Below are 22,835 nucleotides of genomic sequence, written 5' to 3' on the forward strand. Positions count from 1 at the left end.
AGTGGTTTGGCTTCACCCCCGGAGGCACAATCCATTGTCTCTCAAGACTGATGGATGCCAACAAGCACCACTCGCAGAAGCCAGCACCGGGACTCCTGCTAATGCAGTTGATTTTTCCCCTGATCCCCCCCCCCCCGCACACCCCATCTCACCTTCTCCAAATCCACTCTGGTTGGGAATACCCTCGGAACAGCACAAGGGAGGAAAGAGGGTGGAATTGTTCCATTGGGCAAACAGAAATGTTTCCACTGATGGAACAATCTCCTGAGTGCTACCACCCCAAACTCGGGGGGGGGGGGACGACATATTTGAGCAAGAAGAACCTGTAAAAATAAGCTCTTTGTAAGTGGAATCAGAGAAAGAGTAAACAAAGTTTTGCTCGGTGTCTGCATTACAAAGACCATTTCATATCATCAGAGCAAGATTTTTAACACTGGAGGCTGAGAAACTAAGAGCATACTGAGCAGCCTAGCTCTCCAGACTCGCTTTCATCTCACATCATCATTATCTCCGCACTTCGTCTGTAAACAGCAAGACCTGTATTCTCATGATTGGAAGTGCATCCTAAACAGGTTTGAAAGAATGTTAAGGCTTCTTTCCCTCCCCCCTCCAAAAGGCATGAAACATATCCTAGAGCCAGGGGTTGTTTTCAGTCACCCTAGAGTCTGGCAAAGGTGCTTGCAATGTTGGAGAATTGAGGATGAAAGAACGTCGAAGGATGAACTTTTACTGCTGTGTTGAAAAGCCGGCGCACTCGTGAAGAGTCTGTTGTGAGGCTACCGGATGCAAAAAAACCCCAAACAAATAATCCACCTCGGGCTTGTCATGCATGAAATGTGGGAACAAATTTGCCATTTACAGGCAATTACAGACAAAAGAATTCTCATGCTCAGTTATGCACAGTCAGCACTAGGGTATCCTGGTAGGATTGCTGTCAGCACAGAAGCAATTAGAGAGCAGGCTGATGGGCCGAGGTTAGGGAGAGTCAAGCGCCTTTCCTGAATGTCCCCCCCCCAACTGCCTACTGAGCTAGATAGCTAAGTTGGTTAGAGCATGGTGCTGATAACACCAAGGTTGCAGGTTCGATCCTTGTATGGGACAGAGATATTCCAGCATTGCAGGGGTTGGACTAGATCAGGGGTCAGCAACCTAAGGCCCATGGGCCGGAAGCAGCCCGCAGATGACATTTGACTAGGGCAACCTGCTCTAGCGCTGTGCTAAACTGGCACAGCGCTGCACAGGGACGCTGAAAATCTCGTCTGTGCAGATGCAGACACCGAAAATCATGGGTGCGTGCACACACACACAAAATCCAGCCCACAGAGGGATCTCCGCAGGACCAATCTGGCCCAAGCAAGATAAACCTTGCTGACCCCTGGACTAGATCATCCTAGGGGTCCCTTCCAACTCTACAATTCTATGAACATGGCTGCTGCTGTTATTTGTTCTTGTTTCACCATCGTTATCGTCTTCCAAAGCAACTACTCTATTCCAAACTTGAAAATGGAAAGCGTAATGCTGGTGGTCAACAAAAGAGGTTCAAAGACTCTCTCAAGGCAAATCTTAAAAACTGTAGTATGAACACCAACAATTGGAAAGCACTGGCTTGCGAGCGCTCCAATTGGAGGACAGTCTTTACCAAAGGTGTCATGGGCTTTGAAGACACTCAAACTCAGGACGCAAGGGAGAAACGTGCTAAGAGGAAGGCACGCTTGGCAAACCCTAACCATGATCAGCTCCTGCCCAGAAACCTCTGTCCCCACTGTGGAAAGACGTGTGGATCCAGAATTGGCCTCCACAGTCACTTATGGACTCCCTGTTAAGACCGTGTTTATGGAAGACAATCTTATTTGGCCACAAGTGATCGCCAAAGAAGAAGAAGAAGGAGAAGAAGGAGATTGAGAGAAACAGTGAGTAAGAAGCAACATGATATAAATTTAAAACATACCCTCCAAGATTTCTTCAATAAAAATAGGGATGTTCTATTACTACTACTACTACTACTACTACTACTACTACTACCCTGCCCATCTGATGAGGTTGCCCCAGCCACTCTGAGTGGCTTCCAACATATATAAAAACATAATAAAACATAAAACATTAAAAAACCTCCCTATACAGGGCTGCCTTCAGATGTCTTCTAAAGGTTCCATAGCACCTTATCTCCTTGGTTCAGGGGCCGCATAACTCCGTACCCTCCAACATTTCTCCGATGAAAATAGGGACATCCTAAGGAAAAGCGGAACATTGCAGGACCTAGTCAGAAACCAGGACTGTCTCTGGAAAATAGGGGCACTTGGAGGGTCTGTTGTAAAATTCCGGATGGCAAAGTAGCTCAAGTTTTTCTCCCTCTCTCCTAACTCATGAATGGCTGGATGTTGAAAGATTCGGGACATCACAGAGGAAGTATTTCTTTGTGCAGTGAATAGTTGACTATGGAACTCACTGCCACAGGATGACCACAAACCTGAATAGCTTTAAAAGAGGATTAGAAAAATTCATGGGTGGTGAGGATCTCATTGGCTACTAAGCATGATGTCTATGATATGCCTCCACGGTCAGAGGCAGTGATGCTTCTGAAAAAACAGTTGCTGGAAACTGATGAGGGGAAAGTATTCAGGATGAGCCATTGGCTCTTCTTATGATGTTCAGCTCTCCGATTCTCTTCCCATTCCTCACCTCGATTACTGTAATCTCCCATCAACTGCCCCTTACCTCCCTGCTCTTCAATCAAATCAGAAAACCGCAGCCAAATTAATTTTCCCCTCTCATCCTTTTGATCAGGCTTCTCTCTCTTTTTTTGAAGTCTTTTCATTGGCTCCTACTTGTTATTCGCACCTCTTTGAAGGCCCTCGTCTTTAAATTTTAATGTGCCATTCTTCCCCCCAACTTTCTCTTCGTTTCCTCTCATTATTTCACCCTGCTTAAGCCAATGATCACTGGTTTGGGTGCAGCGCTTGGCATGCCAGGAAGTCTGGAAGAACTGAGTCTATAAACTGGAGATGCCAGAACCAGCAATGGTGGATGGTGGCCATTGGGAAGGCAAGGAGGACAGGAGTAAGTAGAGCCACAACCAATTAGCAGGCAGAACCAGCGTGGTGTAGTGTTCAGAGTGTTGGACTAGGACCTGGGAGACCAGGGTTCGAATCCCCATGAAGCTCACAGCCAATCCCTGCCTCTCAGCCTAACCAACCTGTTGTTGTACAGATTAAATGGGGAAGGGGAGAATCGTGTGTGCCACCTAGAGCTCCTTTGAGGAAGATGTGCAATAAATAAATGCAATAAGGAAATAAATAACAAACCAATTCTAATGTCCTCTTCCACCCTGGTGTGTTCTACAAGGGGCAACACCAAAGGGAGGAGAAAGACAGTGCAGTACCACCCCCTGGATGTAAGTAAGAAGGTTGGCAGATGAGGGCTGGTTGAGGGCAGACTGAGGTTAGTGGGGCACACCGTGGTCTACTGTGAGCTGCTATGATTTGCCATTCCTTGGGTTTCCAGCTCCTTTCCCCTGGCTCTTCAGAAGCTAGATTTCTGGAGGAAGAGAGGGAACAATCTGCATCATGTCTCCATGGGTGTGTGAACATGGAGCACATAATCTACGGATTCATACTCACTGTCCAGGGACATGTTGACTCCTGTGTGGTGTAGTGGTTAAGAGCGGTAGACTTGTACAGTGGTACCTCGGGTTATATACACTTCAGGTTACATATGCTTCAGGTTACAGACTCCGCTAACCGAGAAATAGCACCTCGGGTTAAGAACTTTGCTTCAGAATGAGAACAGAAATCGTGCTTCGGCAGTGCGGCAGCAGCAGGAGGCCCCATTAGCTTAAGTGGTGCTTCAGCTTAAGAACAGTTTCAGGTTAAGAACGGGCCTCTGGAATGAATTAAGTACTTAACCCGAGGTACCACTGTAATCTGGTGAACTGGGTTCACGTGTCTGCTCCTCCACATGCAGCTGCTGGGTGACCTTGGGCTAGTCACACTTCTCTGAAGTTTCTCAGCCTCACTCACCTCATAGAGTGTTTGTTGTGGGGGAGGAAGGCAAAGGAGATTGTTAGCCGCTTTGAGACTCCTTAGGGTAGTGATAAAGTGGGATATCAAATCTAAACTCTTCTTCTTCTATTACCGTATTTTTCGCACCATAGGGCGTACTGGACCATAGGGTGCACCCAGTTTTTAGGGGGGGGAATCAAGGGGGGGAAAATATTTTTCCGCCCCCAGCCCCAAAGAGCAGCGTACAGGCTGCGCACAACCTCTTCCTGCCGGAGGGGTTGCGCGTGGCTATGGCACAAGCCAAAGCAGCGAGCGGGATGGAACCCTTTCTCGCTGCTTTGGTTTCCTCTTTAGCCCCGTGCAGCCTCTCCCTGCTGGAGGGGTTGTGGGCAGCTATGGCACAAGCCTGCATTCGCTCCATAGGACGCACACACATTTCCCCTCAATTTTTGGAGGGGAAAAACTGTGTCCAATAGAGTGAAAAATACGGTACTTGTAGGACAATAGTCAAGCTCTTTGTCCTGTGTAAATCTAAATGCAGGTTGTTGTAAGATAAGTTAAGGCTTTCTACAGCGTTCATGTGAAGAAGAACCCTGAGCAATGCCTAATTATGGAGGAAGACCCTAGGCAATGGCCTTCAAAGTGTTGCAAAAGTGTCCTTGTTTCCCCCTCCCCATATGTTAAAGGGGGAGCAGGAACTCTTTCAAGGCAAGCCTGACTTGTCATTGGAAAATGTGGCCTTCAAGGAACCAGATTTATCCTTGAGCGCAGGACATTTCACCTCTTCGCGAACTGAAGAGCATAAAAAACAAGGAGGACCACCTGTAAGGTACAGCCTCTGGCTCTGCCTATTTCTACAGAAGCAAAAGAGGAGAACGAAACGCCGGGGATCTTTTACATCTTGGCTTTCCCTCCATCAACTGAGCAGGAGCTGCAGCCAGACTGTAAAGACTTATATCTGAAATTAGCACTTAGCCGATTTCTTTCCCCCTCTCCCTTCCCCATCTCCCAGGCCGCAAGTAATATAATCAATATGGCAGCCTGCCGCTTGTTTCCCACTAAGACTACTTGCTTGACAGTTGTTGATTATGGCGGAGCAACAGCCAGGACTCGGAATGAGGTTGTACGCTTAAATCACTGCAGTTTGGCCCAGTAAACCTCACTGCAGAGTCAGCAGTCAGGAATTTCTGGCATGGGGGGAAGGACTGTAAACAGCAAAGAATAAGAATAAGAATAAAGAAAATGAATGGGCATCTGCGCATGTGCAAAGTGCATTTCAGCCACCTATATCAGGAGTTAGGAGCATAGCTTATATGCCAGGCATTGTGGCTTCCAGGCAGATATCTCCATTCAGAAACCAGCCACTTGGAAATATTCCAGACTTGAATTTCTGAATGCACCCTTTAAAAGTTGTTGTTGTTGTTCATTTCTCATAAGCCTTGTTTTGAGTATTTCACTGTTGGTAGCTCACATTTTAGCTCTGTTGGTTACAGCATGGAAATGATATCGCCAAGGTTACAGGTTCAATCCTTGTATGGGACAGCTACATATTCCTGCTTCGCAGGGGATTGGACTAAATGATCCTTAGGATCTTTACAAACTCTACAATTATATGATTCTTTGATTCTTTGACTTAGACAGGGGGCCATAAAATCTGCTGACTTAATTTTCAAACAACTATGGTTGGAATAGATGTCACTTGGGGTCTCTTTCGACTCGACAGTTCTATGATTCTTTGAAGAGGAATCAGTGGTGACGTAGGACCCAATCTAAAAACAAATGAGAGAATTGGGGGGTCAGGAATAAGAAGCTGAACACATCCACTATTTACCAATTTGTCAGTCAGATACTTCACACCCCTGGAAGCTTATTTGCCTTCTGTTTAGATTCTGAATGGGTCTGCAAAATGCCAGAAATAGCAGAAATAGCATTGCATGCCTGGCACAGGAGGGAGAGGAGGAATGCTTTGAGAAAACAACAATTATTGTTCTCAGACCATTGTTTCCAGGACTGACTCTCCTGTGCGTGGTCTCTGGCTTTCTGAGGGGCTTTGATGGATTGCTTCTGAGTATTTCCAATTATCTCTAATTAGGCTTACAAAGCATCCCGCGTGTGTATACCTTGCTAATTCAAACTTCCAGCTTGTCATCTTCATTTAATTTCCCCCCATGTCCTTTTCCTCAAGGCCCAAATTGCTTTGTGTCAGTCAAAGCAGCCGCCCTCTGCCAGCCGGCAAGAACAATCTCATGGAAGACCAGGGAAAACCAACCGCTGGAGTCACATGGAAGGAATGGATTGCATCCTCTCAGGATTCATTCAAGCCCTTGAACCCCCAGCCCGCTGTCATCTACTTCCTCTGTGGTCTGCTTTGCCTGAAGCAGCTGCAATTATTTAGAGCAGAGGTTGTCAAAATGCGGTCTGTGAGCTCCATTCAGTTGATCTGCAGAAAGGCTGCCAAACAACCACAGAGAAATATCCATATTTGAGTTTGCATGCAGTGTTTGCCCTCTTCAAAGCAGACCTGTTAATATGCATGGATATGACTAACTTGGATCCATTCATTCCAACATGTTTACTGCAGCGGTGCAGCAACAAAATGGCCAGCACATTTCCAAAGCTAAGCAGCACCCGGTATGGTTTCAAACTGGACGAGGGATCATGTATTGAGATCCCTGCATTGCAGGGGGTTGGACTAGATGGCCCTTGGTACCCACAAAGAATAACTTTGCTTCTTTCTTCTGAAACCTGATTGAATGGCTATGGCTAGGAATGATTCATGCATTAGGAGCTCTGAATGCAGAACTAGGTGCTGGCAAATGTTTTGATGCATTGTTCTAGAGTAGGGACTCATTGAAATGATGGTGAGTTGAAATTATTATCCAACTCTAGAATGCCATGATTCTGCTCTGTGTGGAGCTAACAGTGGCTGCCTGTTAGAACTGCTGCTCCTTGATTGCAGTCATGGGATTTTTGTCTATCACATGACGGTGTATGTTTTGACTCCACAGAGTGGGAAGTGACGGAGACAGGATGTTTGTGTTACTGTGTTCCGTGAAGTGGGACTATTGTCCTTTGTTCTTTCTCTTTGCTGTCTGATGCTTGAGAGAGAGGGAGCCATGTTGCAGTGCTCCGTGTGTGTTTATATGTAAATAAAGTAGATTAGCCAAAATGCTGAGTTGCTGAGGTCTGTCATGCAAACTGCGAGGACTGCAGATCCCTAAGTGTGCCGATGTCTGTTGGTGTCGGTCGCTGTTATGTTCTGGCTGAAGAACATAACAGCGATATGTCAGGAGTGCTCTGATGGTGTTTCCTGCTTGGCAGGGGGTTGGACTCAATGGCCCTTGTGGTCTCTTCCAACTCTATGATTCTATGATTCTATGAAAGCTTGTGAAACTCCCGAACGATTGACCAGGAGAGAGGGAACATGCCAGTCGGGCATGTGTCTCTGCCAGGGTCCTACTCGAGTGTAGGACGAGCTCCTGCCACTGCCACCCTTGGCCCTGAACAAAATAGGCTTTAAAAGAGGACTAGAAAAATTCATGGAGGAGAGGACTTATCAATGGCTGCTAGCAGTGACGTTTTTGTTCTGCCTCCACAGTCAGAAGCCGTGATGCCTCTGAATACCAGTCGCCAGTAACCCCATGAGGAGGGAGGGTTCTTCTCCTTGGGTCCTGCTTCCAGGTCCGTGCTGCTCCAACAGTGGCATTACGTTTTGTGTACATCATGTGAGTGTCCAAGAGAGCATGAGACAGGAAGTCTGAGTACAGTGGTACCTCAGGTTAAGTACTTAATTCGTTCTGAGGTCCGTTCTTAACCTGAAACTGTTCTTAAACTGAGAAGACTGGAAGAAATTTAAAGACTACTTACAGAAACATTGCAAAATTAATGAATGTTAGAAGGATGTTGGATAGAAACTAAGCGGTTTCCAGCAGTAATGCTTTAAGAAATATGGGGGGGGGGAGGTTTTACAAATGGGTAAAAGTTCAATGGTAAGGATTTGCTGAACTAACAAATCGAACTGGAATACAAAGAAGGGAGGTATGAGGAGGTCCGAGGAAATAAGTGTATGGAAGTTATGTTATTGTAAATTAATGTGTGTTTTTAACTGTTTTTTATTTTGTATGATTATTTTTCTTTTTTTGTTAGATCTTAAAAACTTTCAATAAATATTTTAAAAAGAAAAAAAAGAAACTGTTCTTAAACTGAAGCACCACTTTAGCTAATGGGGCCTCCCGCTGCCGCTGCACGATTTCTGTTCTCATCCTGAAGCAAAGTTCTTAACCCGAGGTACTATTTCTGGGTTAGTGGAGTCTGTAACCTGAAGCGTATGTAACCTGAAGCCTAAGTAACCCAAGGTACCACTGTACTGTTGGAGTACTGTTGGAAGTTAGTTTCACTTCTGAAAGTGTTGCTGTTCTGTACTGGTGCTCAGAGAGCACAGACGTACTGATGGATTCTCTGTGTATATAGACTGTAAATAAAGTAGTTTTAGAACTACGGTTGACTCTTTCTTCTGCTACGATATGCCAGAGGACGAGCGTGCTCCTCTCAGGAGGGAGGGCTCGCTTATTACCAGTCTCTCTGGACTGATGGAGATTTACAGCCAGGGAGGACCACCCAAGGGACGCCCCGGAGTCTTGGGAAGTTGGCAGCCTTCCCGGGCGTGTTTCCAACATGTGGCAGCTGTTGCATGTATAGCTGTGGCTAGCAGCTCAAACCAGGTTTCAGACACTGAGGTCATGAGTGAGGTACAAGGCTTGTCCACAGGAGAGAGAATGCCACACCAGAAGGTTGCAAGAGTCAGCACTGTTTCCTCAGACCAAGGTAGAGCAAAAGCTCTAGTGCCATGGAAAAACGGTAGCCAGGGGTTTGAACTGGTCAAAAATGGAAGTGGTACAATAGGGGTATACTATGTGTATGACAACTGTTTGTTTATGTCACTTGATACTGCACTAGCAGAGGCCTTCTCCCTGGGGAACTCTTCCTAGGCCATAAACCTTCCCCCCAAGCCACATCCCTTGTCCACCCAGTTCCCCAGCATCCTCAGGTGCTTTTTGCCTGGGATGGGGTGGGGAACACCTTCTTGAACTGCCTGTGATACTGCCTCTTACTCAACAAGGTAGAGGTTGAAAAGTTGCACGTTGAACTGATAGTGCAGAGCAACCACCAATTTAAGTGTGGCTGGAATAGAGCCACAGCTGTTGCTCCACCCACTTTTGCCTGTGGCTCCACCCACCAGGCCCCGGAAGGTTGTGGATGTGGCAGTAGCAGTCCAGTAGGCGTTACCTGACTCCCCAACACAGCAATTCAAGTACTGAGTTAGTCTAATTTGAAGGAGTACTGTGAAGATCAAAGGGAAGGAGAACGTCTACGCTGCCTTTAGCTCCTTGGAGAAACTAAGATAAAAAGATAAACAATTACGTCAAATCATTGCACAATGAACTTTCTTTTTAAAAAATATATATCAGTTTTTCTATTTTGCATTTTAGAATATTCATTTAAACAAACTTAAAATATCGATGACTTCCCTTCTTCTCTTTCCATGGTTCATTTTGCATATCATAAATCCCTGCATATTTTACATAAATTAAACCATTCAGTATTCCATATTACATCCATCAAAACTTATTTACACTGTTGAATTTATCTCAATGCTGCCAACATTTTCAAGTGTACACAATTCCCCCCCCCCCATAAATTCATTAAACATTTTCCATTCTTTTCTAAAAGTATGTTTTTCTTGTTCTCTTATTCTATATGTTAAGTCTGCAAGCTGCACATATTCTGCCAGCTTAAGTTGCCATTCTTCTTTAGCTGGGACCTCACTTGTTTTCCATTTTGGGGCTAACAAAACACGGGCCGCAATAGTAGCATACATAAATAACCTTTTTTGATACCTGGGAATTTCCCTCTGAATTATCCCCAACAAAAATGACTCTGGCATTTTGGGGAAAGTACTTTTAAACATATTTTTCAATTCATTATAAATTATTTCCCAATACTCTTTTGCCCTTTTACAACATTGCACAATGAACTTTTTCCCCTCCCCATTCCTTTTTCCTTTTATGTCATGTTTATTCCAATGTGAGCCGGCAGACAGTGGCTTTTAATCTGTGTACAGCACAGTGGCGTAGCGTGGGGGGTGCCAGGGGTGCCGGCCGCACCGGGCGCAACATTTAGGGGGGCACGTTTGGCCGGCCCTCCTCGAGTAAGCAGGAACCCCACTGTCCTCGGACCTCCTCCGAAGGCTGGCGGTGGGGCGGAGAGACCTTCTCCCCGCGCCAGCCTTCGGATGGCTGTCCTGAAGACTTGTGGTGGGAGCAGTGGCGTAGCGTGGGGGGTGCAGGGGGGCCTGCCGCACCTGGCTCAACATCTGGGGGGGCGCGGAAGAGACTTGAGTGCTAAAATCCACGGGTTAGGGGGCGCAAATTACTTGCCTTGCCCCGGGTGCTGAGAACCCACGCTACGCCACTGGTACAGCACTTAGAAAATGTGGGGTGCTTTAATGACCAGGTGCAGGAACCAAATGGGCGGAAGTCCCTGTCCAGTCACTTTCTCAGCTGTCCTCTCTGATGCAGCCAGGTTGGATAGCTGCGGATGGGGACAGTTCTGGGAACTGAATTGTCAAACAATACTGGGTGGGTCCCAGCCAGGCCAATGGAGGCAACCTTGCTGTCTCACCTGTCCCTCTGATGCAGACAAACAGGATTTGACAGGTGGAGGCTCTCCTGGGAAGGGAACAGCAGAAAGGAAGTTGTCGGTCCCAGTTTGGTTTTCCTGGCAAAACTGTGACTTTCCATCTAACAAGAGGCATCAACAGTAGCTGACAGTGTTCCTTTGGAACAAAAGTATGCAATCAGTTAAAAGTCTTAGAGTTGACTAAAAATATTGTAATCAGCAGCATACATATTCATGCACTTCGTTGTTGTTACTGGAAAAAAAGGGAGAAAGAGCTATTTATGCCTATTTTGGAAGTTTGGTTGCTTAAAAAAAAAAAAGAATAGCCTGGAGATATCATAAAAAGGACTGAATCCATCAAAACCAAATCAGCATTTGTTTTCTGGACGATAAAGCATGACAGCTAGCCTAAGAAACAGATTAAAGTAAGCAAATGTCTTAGGCTGCAATCTCACACACATTCACCTGAGAGTACGCTCCGTGGGATTACTCCTGAGTAGACACAGATAGGTTTGCACTGTTAATGTAATGAGAAATAGGATGCTCTCATTTCCTGAAAGTTATTTGTGAGGTTATTGGAACCACACTGAAGCCCATATTTAAGCAATGCAAAATATATTTTTATTTCCTTCTTTCCCAGGGTCTGACTACACACAGTACTAGCACAGTGCCAAAATCTATTCTACAGTTCCTAAAAAATTTTTAAAAAAAATCTTCCTCTGTGAGAGAAAATTTTGGAACATTTGTAGGAGTATTCAGCTGCGAGTCTCCACCTACGCTCAACCTGTATATTTGTAGATAAATGCAAATATTGCAAAATGCCACAAGCTTCTATTGGCTTCTTTCAAAGGAAACTGAATTCAGGTAAGCACTGGAATCCCTGGAATTACTTGAATAATTAGGGGAGGACTATGGCTCAGTGTCAGAGAATCTACCTTTTATGCAAAATGTCTCTGGTTCAATCTCTGGCATGTCCTATCTGAAACTCCAGGGAGCTATTTGTTAAGCATAGTGATTTAATTCACTGGAAAATAAATGCTTGTATGCATTAAAAAGGTAAAGGGACCCCTGACCATTAGGTCCAGTCGTGACCGACTCTGGGGTTGCGGCGCTCATCTCACTTTATTGGCCAAGGGAGCCAGCGTACAGCTTCCGGGTCATGTGGCCAGCATGACTAAGCCACTTCTGGCAAACCAGAGCAGCGCACGGAAACGCTGTTTACCTCCCCGCCAGAGCGGTACCTATTTATCTACTTGCACTTTGACGTGCTTTCGAACTGCTAGGTTGGCAGGAGCCAGGACCGAGCAACGGGAGCTCACCCTGTCACAGGGATTCGAACTGCCGACCTTCTGATTGGTAAGTCCTAGGCTCTGTGGTTTAACCCACAGCGCCACCCGCGTCTCATAGTATGCATTACTATGTGTTTAAATTTGATGGATTGGTAACTGAATTCTAGAGAGGTCTCTAGCAGATCTCATGTGATTGGCTAACATTGGTCACATGGGAGGTATCTAGTGAAGGAGAGACTCTGTTCTTATGTGCAGCAAGAGGACAGTGTTTTAGAATCCACTGTGAACACTGCTAAGTAGAATAGAGTGTTGGAGTGCTTCTTCTCTGCTTGAAAGAAAGAGACCAAAGTTGCAGGAGAAGAGGAAAGTGGAAATCTCTCCTTGGAGCTGCAAGGCATGGCCTAACTGAGATATACAAGAGCGCTGAACTCTGGAAAGAAAGGAAAATACAGCTGTTTGGAAGCTGGAAGAACAGACTGTAAGCCAATGTTTGGAGAAGCATGTGATTGTAAATTGTTGTTGTTGTTTAGTCATTTAGTTGTGTCCGACTCTTCATGACCCCATGGGCCAGAGCACGCCAGGCACTCCTGTCTTCCACTGCCTCCCGCAGTTTGGTCAAACTCATGCTGGTAGCTTCGAGAACACTGTCCAACCATCTCGTCCTCTGTCATCCCCTTCTCCTTGTGCCCTCAACCTTTCCCAACATCAGGGTCTTTTCCAGGGAGTCTTCGCTTCTCATGAAGTGTCCAAAATACTGGAGCCTCAGCTTCAGGATCTGTCCTTCCAGTGAGCACTCAGGGCTGATTTCCTTCAGAATGGAGAGGTTTGATCTTCTTGCAGTCCATGGGACTCTCAAGAGTCTCCTCCAGCACCAGAATTCAAAAGCATCAATTCTTCGGCGATCAGCCTTCTTTATGATCCAGCTCTCACTTCCATACATCACTACTGGGAAAACCATAGCTTTAACTATGCTCACCGGAGTGCTCACTGGAAGGACAGATCCTGAAGCTGAGGCTCCAGTACTTTGGCCACCTCATAAGAAGAGAAGACTCCCTGGAAAAACCCCTGATGTTGGGAAAGATTGGGGGCACAAGGAGAAAGGGAGGGACGATAGAGGACAAGATGGTTGGACAAGTGTTCTCGAAGCTACCAGCATGAGTTTGACCAAACTGCGGGAGGCAGTGGAAGACAGGAGTGCCTGGCGTGCTCTGGTCCATGGGGTCACGAAGAGTCGGACATGACTAAACGACTAAACAACAACAACAAAGTGGGATATCAAATCCAAACTCTTCTTCCTGGACTTCAACTCCCATTCCCCCACCCCACCCCAGCCAGAAAGGCCAGAGGAAGATGAGACCTGGAGCCCCACAACACCTGAACAGGTTATCCACCCCAATGCAATGGTGTCAACATAGGCATCTGAGACAGACTTTGATCTTACGCGTTTTCATGAAAAGAAACCAATCTGAGAAATAGCATTTCTCTTTCCTGCTCTGTGCCTCTCACTTTTGGGACTGAAGCATCAATCACGCATTTGAAACGTATCACAAAACCCAGTCCTTCTTCCCTGAGAAGATTAAACAAATGTGCATTGTTGAATGTGAATTATTAGCATCTGCAGCACAAGGGGACAGGGCTGGCCCAAGACATTTTGGCACCTGGAGGGGACTGCAAAATGTCCCCATCCTGCCAGGGAACAAGGGGTACTGAGTGGAGATCTGCATTGGTGACAGGGAAAGGGGGGGAATCAAACCAATCTTACCCAACAGTTGAGGTGTGAATCAAAGGCCACTGCAGGGGAGAGGCCCACCCTGAATCACGCTGGGTGGGTGCAAAGCCCAGGAGACCCTGGAGGACAGCCCCTGCCATTGCCACCCTAGGGATGGGAGGAGTTTAGCAGTGCTTCCTATTCGCCAAGAGGCTGCTATAAAGGTGGCGTTGGAGGTGGTGTTCTGACATTTCTGCAGCCATGCACCCAGGGCTGGATTGAGGTTTAATGAGGCCCTAAGCTACTGAAGGGAATGGGGCCCTTTATATGTCCAGCTGTCCTATGTCAACAACAAATTGTCACTGTTTTTTTGTGCTGAATATATGCTATCTGGTAATTTATGGACCTAATAGGTATCTAAAGCCATTTGCACATGTTGCCGTGCAACCAGTTCAAGCAGAATGTAAGCACCCTATATATAGAAATGAGCAAATCAGTGATATTTTAGAAGACATCTGAAGGCAGCCCTGTTTAGGGAAGCTTTTAATGTTTGATAAAGGTAAAGGTAAAGGTACCCCTGCCCGAACAGGCCAGTCTTGACAGACTCTGGGGTTTGTGCGCCCATCTCACTCAAGAGGCCGGGGGCCAGCGCTGTCCGGAGACGCTTCCAGGTCACGTGGCCAGCGTGACAAAGCTGCATCTGGCGAGCCAGCGCAGCACACGGAACGCCGTTTACCTTCCCGCTGGTAAGCGGTACCTATTTATCTACTTGCACCCGGGGGTGCTTTCGAACTGCTAGGTTGGCAGGTGCTGGGACCGAGCAGCGGGAGCGCACCCCGCCGCGGGGATTCGAACTGCCGACCTTTCGATCGGCAAGCCCTAGGCGCTGAGGCTTTTACCCACAGCGCCACCCGCGTCCCTTAATGTTTGATGCATTACTGTATTTTAATATTTTGTTGGAAGCCGCCCAGAGTGGCTGGGGAAGCCCAGCCAGATGGGCGGGGTATAAATAATAAATTATTGTTGTTGTTGTTGTTATTATTATTATTATTATTATTATTATTAGGAGCAGGCTAGCAGGCGGGGCCCATTACTTACATCATAGGAGCCTACACAACACAAAACACTGTTGTTGTATGTAGGTTTTATTTTATTTGTTTTTTATCTTCTATTTTGGAAATGTACATCCAGATTTTTCCCCCTTTAATTTTTTTGGGGGGGCCCCAAGAGAATGGGACCCTAAGCTATAGCTTGCTTAGCTTATATGTAAATCCAGCACTGCATGCATCCTTGGGTGATGCATGCCTTGGAGGCTAGATCTGCTGCCCCGGTGGATCCTGCCACCAGAGGTGATCTCCTCACCTTGCCTCATGGGTGGGACAGCCTTGCAAGGGGATCTTTACACCCCTCAGGTAACCAGCAACAGGTCAGTCCTTCTTCAATTTGTTCTGCACAGTGAAGCTGAAAACACAATCCATGTCAGGGGAAGCGATCAGAAGACAACCTGCGTGTTTGTTTGTATACGGAACGAGATCTGTTCTTTCAGCTCCATCCTTGGGATCTGTGCCTAATTGGCAGGCTTTTCTGATAGCTCTGGACTCTGTTTATCAGAAGGGCTGGCAGGCTATCAGAAAGTTAGTCTTCTCTGACTCCAAGTCATTCTCCATCAAGCACCTGAATCGCAGGTGTGAAGTGGAGATAAATTGGATCTTCGCTTTCGCTCCCTCTCTTTTCTGTTCTGTTTTGTGCCCCAACAAAAAAAAAAGGCTTACATGAATTGTGCTGATAAAGCTACAACAGTGCAATAAACACCAGCATAGATTTGGGACGATGCTTAATAAGTCCAGAGGACATTACAAAGGAGCAGCATGCCTGGTTATTGATAGCTCTTCTGTGATCTTTTTCGTTGATTATGCAGCACAGAAGAACATGCAAATCGCAATGCGGCAGTCAGCCAATAGTCCATCTCCTTCAGCATTCTGTCCACTGCAATGGGCCAATCAGATGCCCTGAGAAACTTCACCAACAAGGCAAGGTAGGAAATGCCTCTGAACAAATTGCCTGTCTGGCTCTAATTGCTAATAATGTAGGAAAATAGAGGAGGAAGCTGCTTCATGCAGACTATTGGTCCATTGAGCTTAGTATTGTCCATGCCAGAGGTAACCAATATGGCACCTCCAGATGCTCTTGGACTCTAGCTCCCATCATTCCCAACCAGCATGGTCAATGGTCAGGGATGATAAGAGTTGTAGTCCAGGAACAGATGGAGGGCACTATGTTTATCTACTTGCACTTTGACGTGCTTTCGAACTGCTAGGTTGGCAGGAGCTGGGACCGAGCAACGGGAGCTCACCCTGTCACAGGGATTCGAACTGCCGACCTTCTGATTGTAGTCCAGGAACAGATGGAGGTCACTATGTTTCCTAAGGTTCTTAAGGTTTTCAAACTGGCAGCATCCCCAATCCAACCTAGATAACCCTAGGCATAGTTACTCGGCAATATCTTCTGCTGCTTTCAGCATAAAACATTTCCAAGTAAATGTGCTTAGGATTGCAGCATCTTATCCTCCCAGTTCCGTTCTCTGCTTCTTGTGCAAACCGGCATGAAGTTAACCTTGAAGTGTAGCTTCTGAGAAGGAACAGCAGACTGCCTGAGCTCAGATGGCTGAGGTCGAGACCAGGCAGTGTCTGATGAGCAGTGATGGCTGGTTCCAGTGGGGCTCCTTGTCTTCAGTGTGAAGTTAGCTTCAAGATAGATAGATTCTCTCTCTCTCTCTCTCTCTGTGTGTGTGTGTGTGTGTGTGTGTGTGTGTGTGTGTGTGTTTGTGTTTTGAAGCAATGATTCTTCAACATCAACTTCGTTGGACTGGTCATGTTGTGCAGATGCCTGATGATCGCCTTCCAAACCAACTACTCTATCCCGAACTTAAAAATGGAAAGCGCTATGCTGGTGGTCAACAAAAGAGGTTTAAAGACTGTCTCAAGGCAAACCTAAAAAAATGTAGTATAAACACTGACAAACACTTGGGAAGAACACGTGGGAAACACTTGCCTGTGAGTGCTCCAGTTGGATGACGGCCTTTACCAAAGGTGTCGTGGGCTTTGGAGACACACGAACTCAGGACGCAAGGGAGAAAGGTGCTAAGAGGAAGGCACACTTGGCAAATCCACACTGTGATCTACTCCCACCTGGAAACCAATGTCCCCACTGTGGAAGGACATGTGGATCCAGAATTGGCCTCCACAGTCACTTACGGACTCATTGTTAAAACCGTGTTTATGGAAGACAATATTACTCAGATACAAGTGATCACCAAAGAAGAGAAGAAAGAAAAAGAAGAAGTGTGTATACGCGCATAAGAGAAGAGAAAAAGGATGACCTTTTGCTAGTGAATGCACCTGCTTGCTGTTGGGACCAAGTCTGGCAACAGAGAGGATAAATAAACCCAATCCAGGATGGGAAAGATTTGTGATCATTGGCAGAGATGTCGCCGAGCTTCATAATTCCTTGGCTGGGAACAAGAACTTGGGCAATTTGTCAAATGCGGGGTGAGCGTTACAGCCCTTGAGTCCTATTCTGGCTCAAATCAACAACTACAGCTGCAGCAGCAACTGCGACACAGGTCAGAACAACCCAAGAACTGGAACCTCAGGACGGTTTCTATCACCATCTTTAACATCAGATGTAGCCATCACAAATCCAGGGCACAGGTTGTCTCGCCCTGCTCAGTTCTGGTTAAAGGTAAAGGTACCCCTGACCCTTAGGTCCAGTTGTGGATGACTCTGGGGTTGCGTGCTCATCTCGCTCTATAGGCCGAAGGAGCCGGCGTTTGTTCGCAGACAGGTTCCAGGTCATGTGGCCAGCATGACTAAGCCGCTCCTGGCAAACCAGAGCAGTGCATGGAAACGCCGTTTACCTTCCCGCTGGAGCGGGACCTATTTATCTACTTGCACTTTGTCGTGCTTCTGAACTGCTAGGTTGGCAGGAGCAGGGACAGATCAACAGGAGCTCACCCTGTCGCGGGAATTCGAACCACTGACCTTCTGATCGGCAAGCCCTAGGCTCTGTGGGTTAGACCACAGCGCCACCCTTGTCCCTTCAGTGATGGGCAAATCTGTCAATATTGATTTCTCTTGGTTTCTAATTTTTCCAATCTTAAATTCAGTTATCTACATTTCCACATCAGTTTGCTAAAAAAAAAGATTTAAAGTTCTTGTGAAAATTCATCCTAAAATATCTCGTAATATGCATGTTTTTGTAGCCAACCTTATCTAACACACACATTTTTGTAAAGCATATTTCCCCCTAATGTAGCACTTTTTTTTTGGCATTATTTTCAGCAGCATACACCTTTTAACGCACACTTTACCCTAGTATGCGCATTTTTTGCACACATTAACTTGCTGGAAAGCTGCATTACTTCATTGGGGGGAGTGTGAATCTTGAAGGATGGCTGTGTTTTGGCTCATGCATTTTTTCAGAAAGTGAGGATTTGGCAGGTTCGGCTCTGGAGAGACTAGGGATGTTTACATGAGATCTCACAGGAGCTTGGATTGTCCCACAAAATCACACGAGAGCATCACAGAGATGGCACGCTGCGTGGGCCTTGCCTCCCAAGCAAGGCAGAAAGCTCAAAAGCTCTTTTCCTTCCAGGTAACCCAAGCAGACCTAGTGCAAAAATAGCTTTCAAGTTGTCCTCTTTGCTTGGCACTTGACTTGCACAATTTAAGCCATCGCATATGGTTGAGATTGTGCAAGTCAAATGCATGTAAGATAAGAGTTCAGTGAAGTGCATAATGTTGTTGTGCAAAAATGTGAATATCAGGAGAAACACAGACTAAACTGCTGATGAATTTTCGTGACTTTTTTTAAAAAAGTTGCAAACTGAATTTAATATTAGGAAAATGAGGAACAAATTGAAATTCACATATTTGTCCATCCCTAAATTGCAATTTATGGAATTGTATGTATTCCATATGTATGTATGGAAGTGAGAGCTGGACCATAAAGACTGCTGATCGCCGAAGAATTGATGCTTTTGGTTTTTTAAAAAAGTTTTTTTTCTTCAAAATTATAACAAGACATATTATCCAAAAACATATCATCCTTGTTCCCCCCCACACACTTTTCCTCCCCCCCCCCACAAAACCCCACCCCCAACCCACCCCGACTTCCCTCAGTTCCAGTCTTTGGTTTCTCTAAGAATGCTGTTTCTGCATGTTATAGAATTGATGCTTTTGAATTATGGTGCTGGAGGAGACTCTTGAGAGTCCCATGGACTGCAAGAAGATCAAACCTATCCATTCTGAAGGAAATCAGCCCTGAGTGCTCACTGGAAGGCCAGATCCTGACGCTGAGGCTCCAATACTTTGGCCACCTCATGAGAAGAGAAAACTCCCTGGAAAAGACCCTGGTGTTGGGAAAGATGGAGGGCACAAGGAGAAGGGGACGACAGAGGACGAGATAGTTGGACAGTGTTCGCGAAGCTACCAGCATGAGTTCGACCAAAGTGCAGCAGGCAGTGGAAGACAGGAGTGCCTGGCGTGCTCTGGCCCATGGGGTCACGAAGAGTCAGACACGACTAAATGACTAAACAACAACAACAACAAATTGCAATTCAATTGCTGCAGTACATCCACAGCAAAGGCACCCCTGTGTTTCATCTCTAGAACTTTGACTAGCCAGAGGATTATTTTCTAGAAGGCTTCTTTAAGGTAAAGGGACCCCTGACCATTAGGTCCAGTCGTGGACGACTCTGGGGTTGCGGCGCTCATCTCGCTTTACTGGCCGAGGGAGCCGACGTTTGTCCCCAGACAGTTTTTCTGGGTCATGTGGCCAGCATGACTAAGCCGCTTCTGGAGAACCAGAGCAGTGCACGGAAATGCCGTTTACCTTCCCATCGGAGCAGTACCTATTTATCTACTTGCACTTTGACATGCTTTCGAACTGCTAGGTTGGCAGGAGCAGGGACCAAGCAATGGGAGCTCACCCCGTCGCGGGGATTCGAACCACCGACCTTCTGATTGGCAAGTCCTAGGTTCTGTGGTTTAACCCACAGCGCCACCCACGTCCCAGAAGGCTTCTTTACACTGACTCAAAACATTGTTCCAGAGCACTCTCTGATCTGGTACCAATTCTTTCCAGGGACTCAGGCAGAGATCCTTTCTCGCTCTTTCCCCCCAAAGGCATGCGGTATGTAAGTAAGTAAGTAAATAAGCAAGCAAGAAAGAAAGAAGGAAAGCACATGTTGCTCAGTTATCAGCCCTGATTGTAGAGGGATGTTGAGACTGGAAGTCTCTCCTTTCTTTGGCCTCTTAGCAGAGGTAATAAAATGCAGACGCTCCAGCCTTTTCTCCTTGCACTCTGCTCTCTGTCTTCTGCCTATAACTCAAGCCCACTGACCTTCAAGAGGAGAATTACAAGTCATACAGCATAATAAAGGAAGATGGGGGCTGCTGAAGAAGCGTTTTTATTGCGAGTGATTTATGGGCAGCTGGGGAACAATTGGTCGGGGGGAGGATTAGTGTTATCTAGTTATTTAGTAATATTACAAAGCTGCTGTTTCTCCTCTGATTTATTGCATTTCGGAGATCTGGAGGCCCCCAGGAGGCCTTTGGGGAAGACTCTTCTTCTTCCATAAATCTAAAGAAAACAAAATGATGTGCACTAAGTTGAGAGCTGGCCGAGGAGCCATTTGTCCATCTGAAATGGAAAAGGAAGGCCAAGTTATTACATCTGCCCCACAGGTGCCTCCACCTTAAATGGATCACTGACAATGCAGGAGGTCAGGATCTGTCTATACGCCCGGTGATTTCACACACACAAGAGCATGCAAAAAATCAATAGGTAACTGGTGTGCACTTTGCACCATATTTCAGGTGGTGTACCTAGTTAGGTGTACCAGTCAGGGCAGTAGGTGAGGAAGGTTGCCACAATGCACCTGAGCTCCTGACTGCAGAACTGCTGCTTTAACTGGGAAGAGGGAAGCAGCTGGGAAGTTGGCCCTGCACAGTGCATAGATGGAAGCAATCCAGTGTGGGATGTAATCCATTGGTGCAGTCAAATGCAACATTCCTTATTTCCCTAGAGTGGCACAGGAAGGAGGACATCCAGTCAGAGTAACTTCCTGTTCCACTGGTCTGGAGCATCCTCCTTATTTCCCTAGAGTGGCACAGGAAGGAGGACATCCAGTCAGAGAAACTTCCTGTTCCACTGGTCTGGAGCATCCTCCCTCTGCATGTGACCTGGGAGATGGGCATGGCCCTGGCTGACTCCACAAAAGAGCCGAGTCATGCAGCCGTTTTTTGTCAGTCTTGCTATTGCCTTGTTGTTGATCACTGGCTTGCTGATCTTTTGCTGCCATGCTGCTCTCCTGCAGCCATTTTGTTGTCTCAATGTAATTTTGCTGTCTGCTGGCTCTCAGCTAGCAGCACATGAGTTTAGTCTCCATATGAGATGAACCATATTTCTTTGTGTAACTACCAAGTAAAGCCTGCCTTTCAGGAATGATATTGTGAACTGAAATGTGAGTCAACTTTTTGTTACTTTGAAAGACTCTTGTGTCTTTATTCTTTTAAGAGGGATCAAAAGGGGACACCAGGGAATAAAATTAACTAAGAGATTCAAGAAGCTACCAGCGTGAGTTTGACCAAACTGCGGGAGGCAGTGGAAGACAGGAGTGCCTGGCGTGCTCTGGTCCAGGGGGTCACAAAGAGTCAGACACAACTAAACGACTAAACAACAACAAGAGATTCAAACAAATCTGCAAACTAGCTTCCAGCTATATTGAGGGGAATTTGCTCTGCTACATCACTTACTAGCATGAGTGAAGGAAGGATAATATTTATACAAAAAAGACGGAATCTGCGCTCGGCCAAGCTGATAAAGCTCATTTTCCTCCGGCCGAGCCTCCGGAATCGCCTCCGACGATAATTAACGACCTGAGCCTTTGATGAGGCCTCAGGCACATTCCCGTTCAGCAGAGTTTCCAGCACAGGGAAGTGATGAGATTTATGGCTACATCGCTATACTTTATTTCTTACTACGCAGACAGCAAAGAAATATACATCCTCTCTCTATGAAAGCAGAGAGCAACTGGAACAAAGGAACAGGAAACCGGTAACGTCCCATCCGTCTCCTCTCCCGTGAGACTTCCAACAGCCTGGACTGTCTCTGGAATGTGTGGAATGTAAACAGAGTCTTGTGACTCCAAAGCACTGCTCAGTGGCAAACAGAAACTAACAAATATATCCTTTCCTACAATCCTTAACATTCCCACATGCAGTGCTCCTGCAGATGCACAAGACTGACCTCCTGGCTGCCTCACCCCTCAACCTCTTGGCAAGCAGCAGTGATTCTGATGTTGGGAGGCCAGGTGAGTGTCACCAGCCCCTACTTACTGTCCGCTCCTGATTAGAACTTCACTTATGTCATCTGCTAGGTCTGGGTGATGTATCAATACATCGCTCAAAATCGTTTCAAAGTCCACATCGCGGTAATGGTTTTACAATATTTGGCATGGCGATATATCACAAATAACAATGTGTGTGTGTGTGCGTGCGTGCTACGTAAAAAAATTGTGATATGGGGGGAAATGTGAAGCTGGTCACCTCTTCTCTCATGATTCCTGACACTCCTGTTGCGCCGTACTATAAAATAACAGTTGTAACAATATGTTAAAGGTAAGTCAAAATGTATCCGTTTTAGACCCCTAATTAGTAACAGTTCCCAGGCACTTGTGCGCGAGTGGGGACAGGGTGTGGAAGGTGCTCTGTGTCCACCCAGCGGCGGCAGTGGCAAGCGGTTAGCATGCTCTGTCCCCACTGATTCAATACAGCGTCATGCTTCCATCACAAAGGGTTTCTCCATGTGAACCAGGAAGTGGCCTCTCCAGACAACAGAACGACTCTTCTTTTCTGATCTCTGTGGCTGTGATATCATGTGTGACATGGACGCCATAAGGCAGTGGAAGGCGCATGCGTACTCTATTACCCGCCCTCCTAACCTAGGATTACCAGACGTTCCCAGTTCCCGGGGACAGTCCCCGGATTTGCAAATCTGTCCCCGGACAAATTCCGTCCCCGGAATGTCCCCAGATTTGTAAATTTGTCTCCGGGAAACGCGGCAGCGGCAGCCTCAGCAGCCCGGAGCCATCCTGGTAGC

General features: G+C 46.5%; 1 long non-coding RNA gene across 1 annotated transcript in view; it reads left to right on the plus strand.

Annotated features, from left to right (window-relative positions):
- The first annotated feature begins 15,597 nt into the window (after nt 1-15,597).
- The window catches only part of LOC309534445, a 54,803-nt gene continuing 47,565 nt past the window's right edge, over nt 15,598-22,835 (plus strand). Inside the window, exon 1 of the long non-coding RNA XR_014220732.1 lies at nt 15,598-15,708. This is a non-coding gene — a long non-coding RNA (uncharacterized lncRNA). The remainder of the gene's footprint in view (nt 15,709-22,835) is intronic.

Source organism: Podarcis vaucheri (genome assembly GCF_965113315.1).
Source record: "Podarcis vaucheri genome assembly, chromosome: 6".
Classification (NCBI taxonomy): domain Eukaryota; kingdom Metazoa; phylum Chordata; class Lepidosauria; order Squamata; family Lacertidae; genus Podarcis; species Podarcis vaucheri.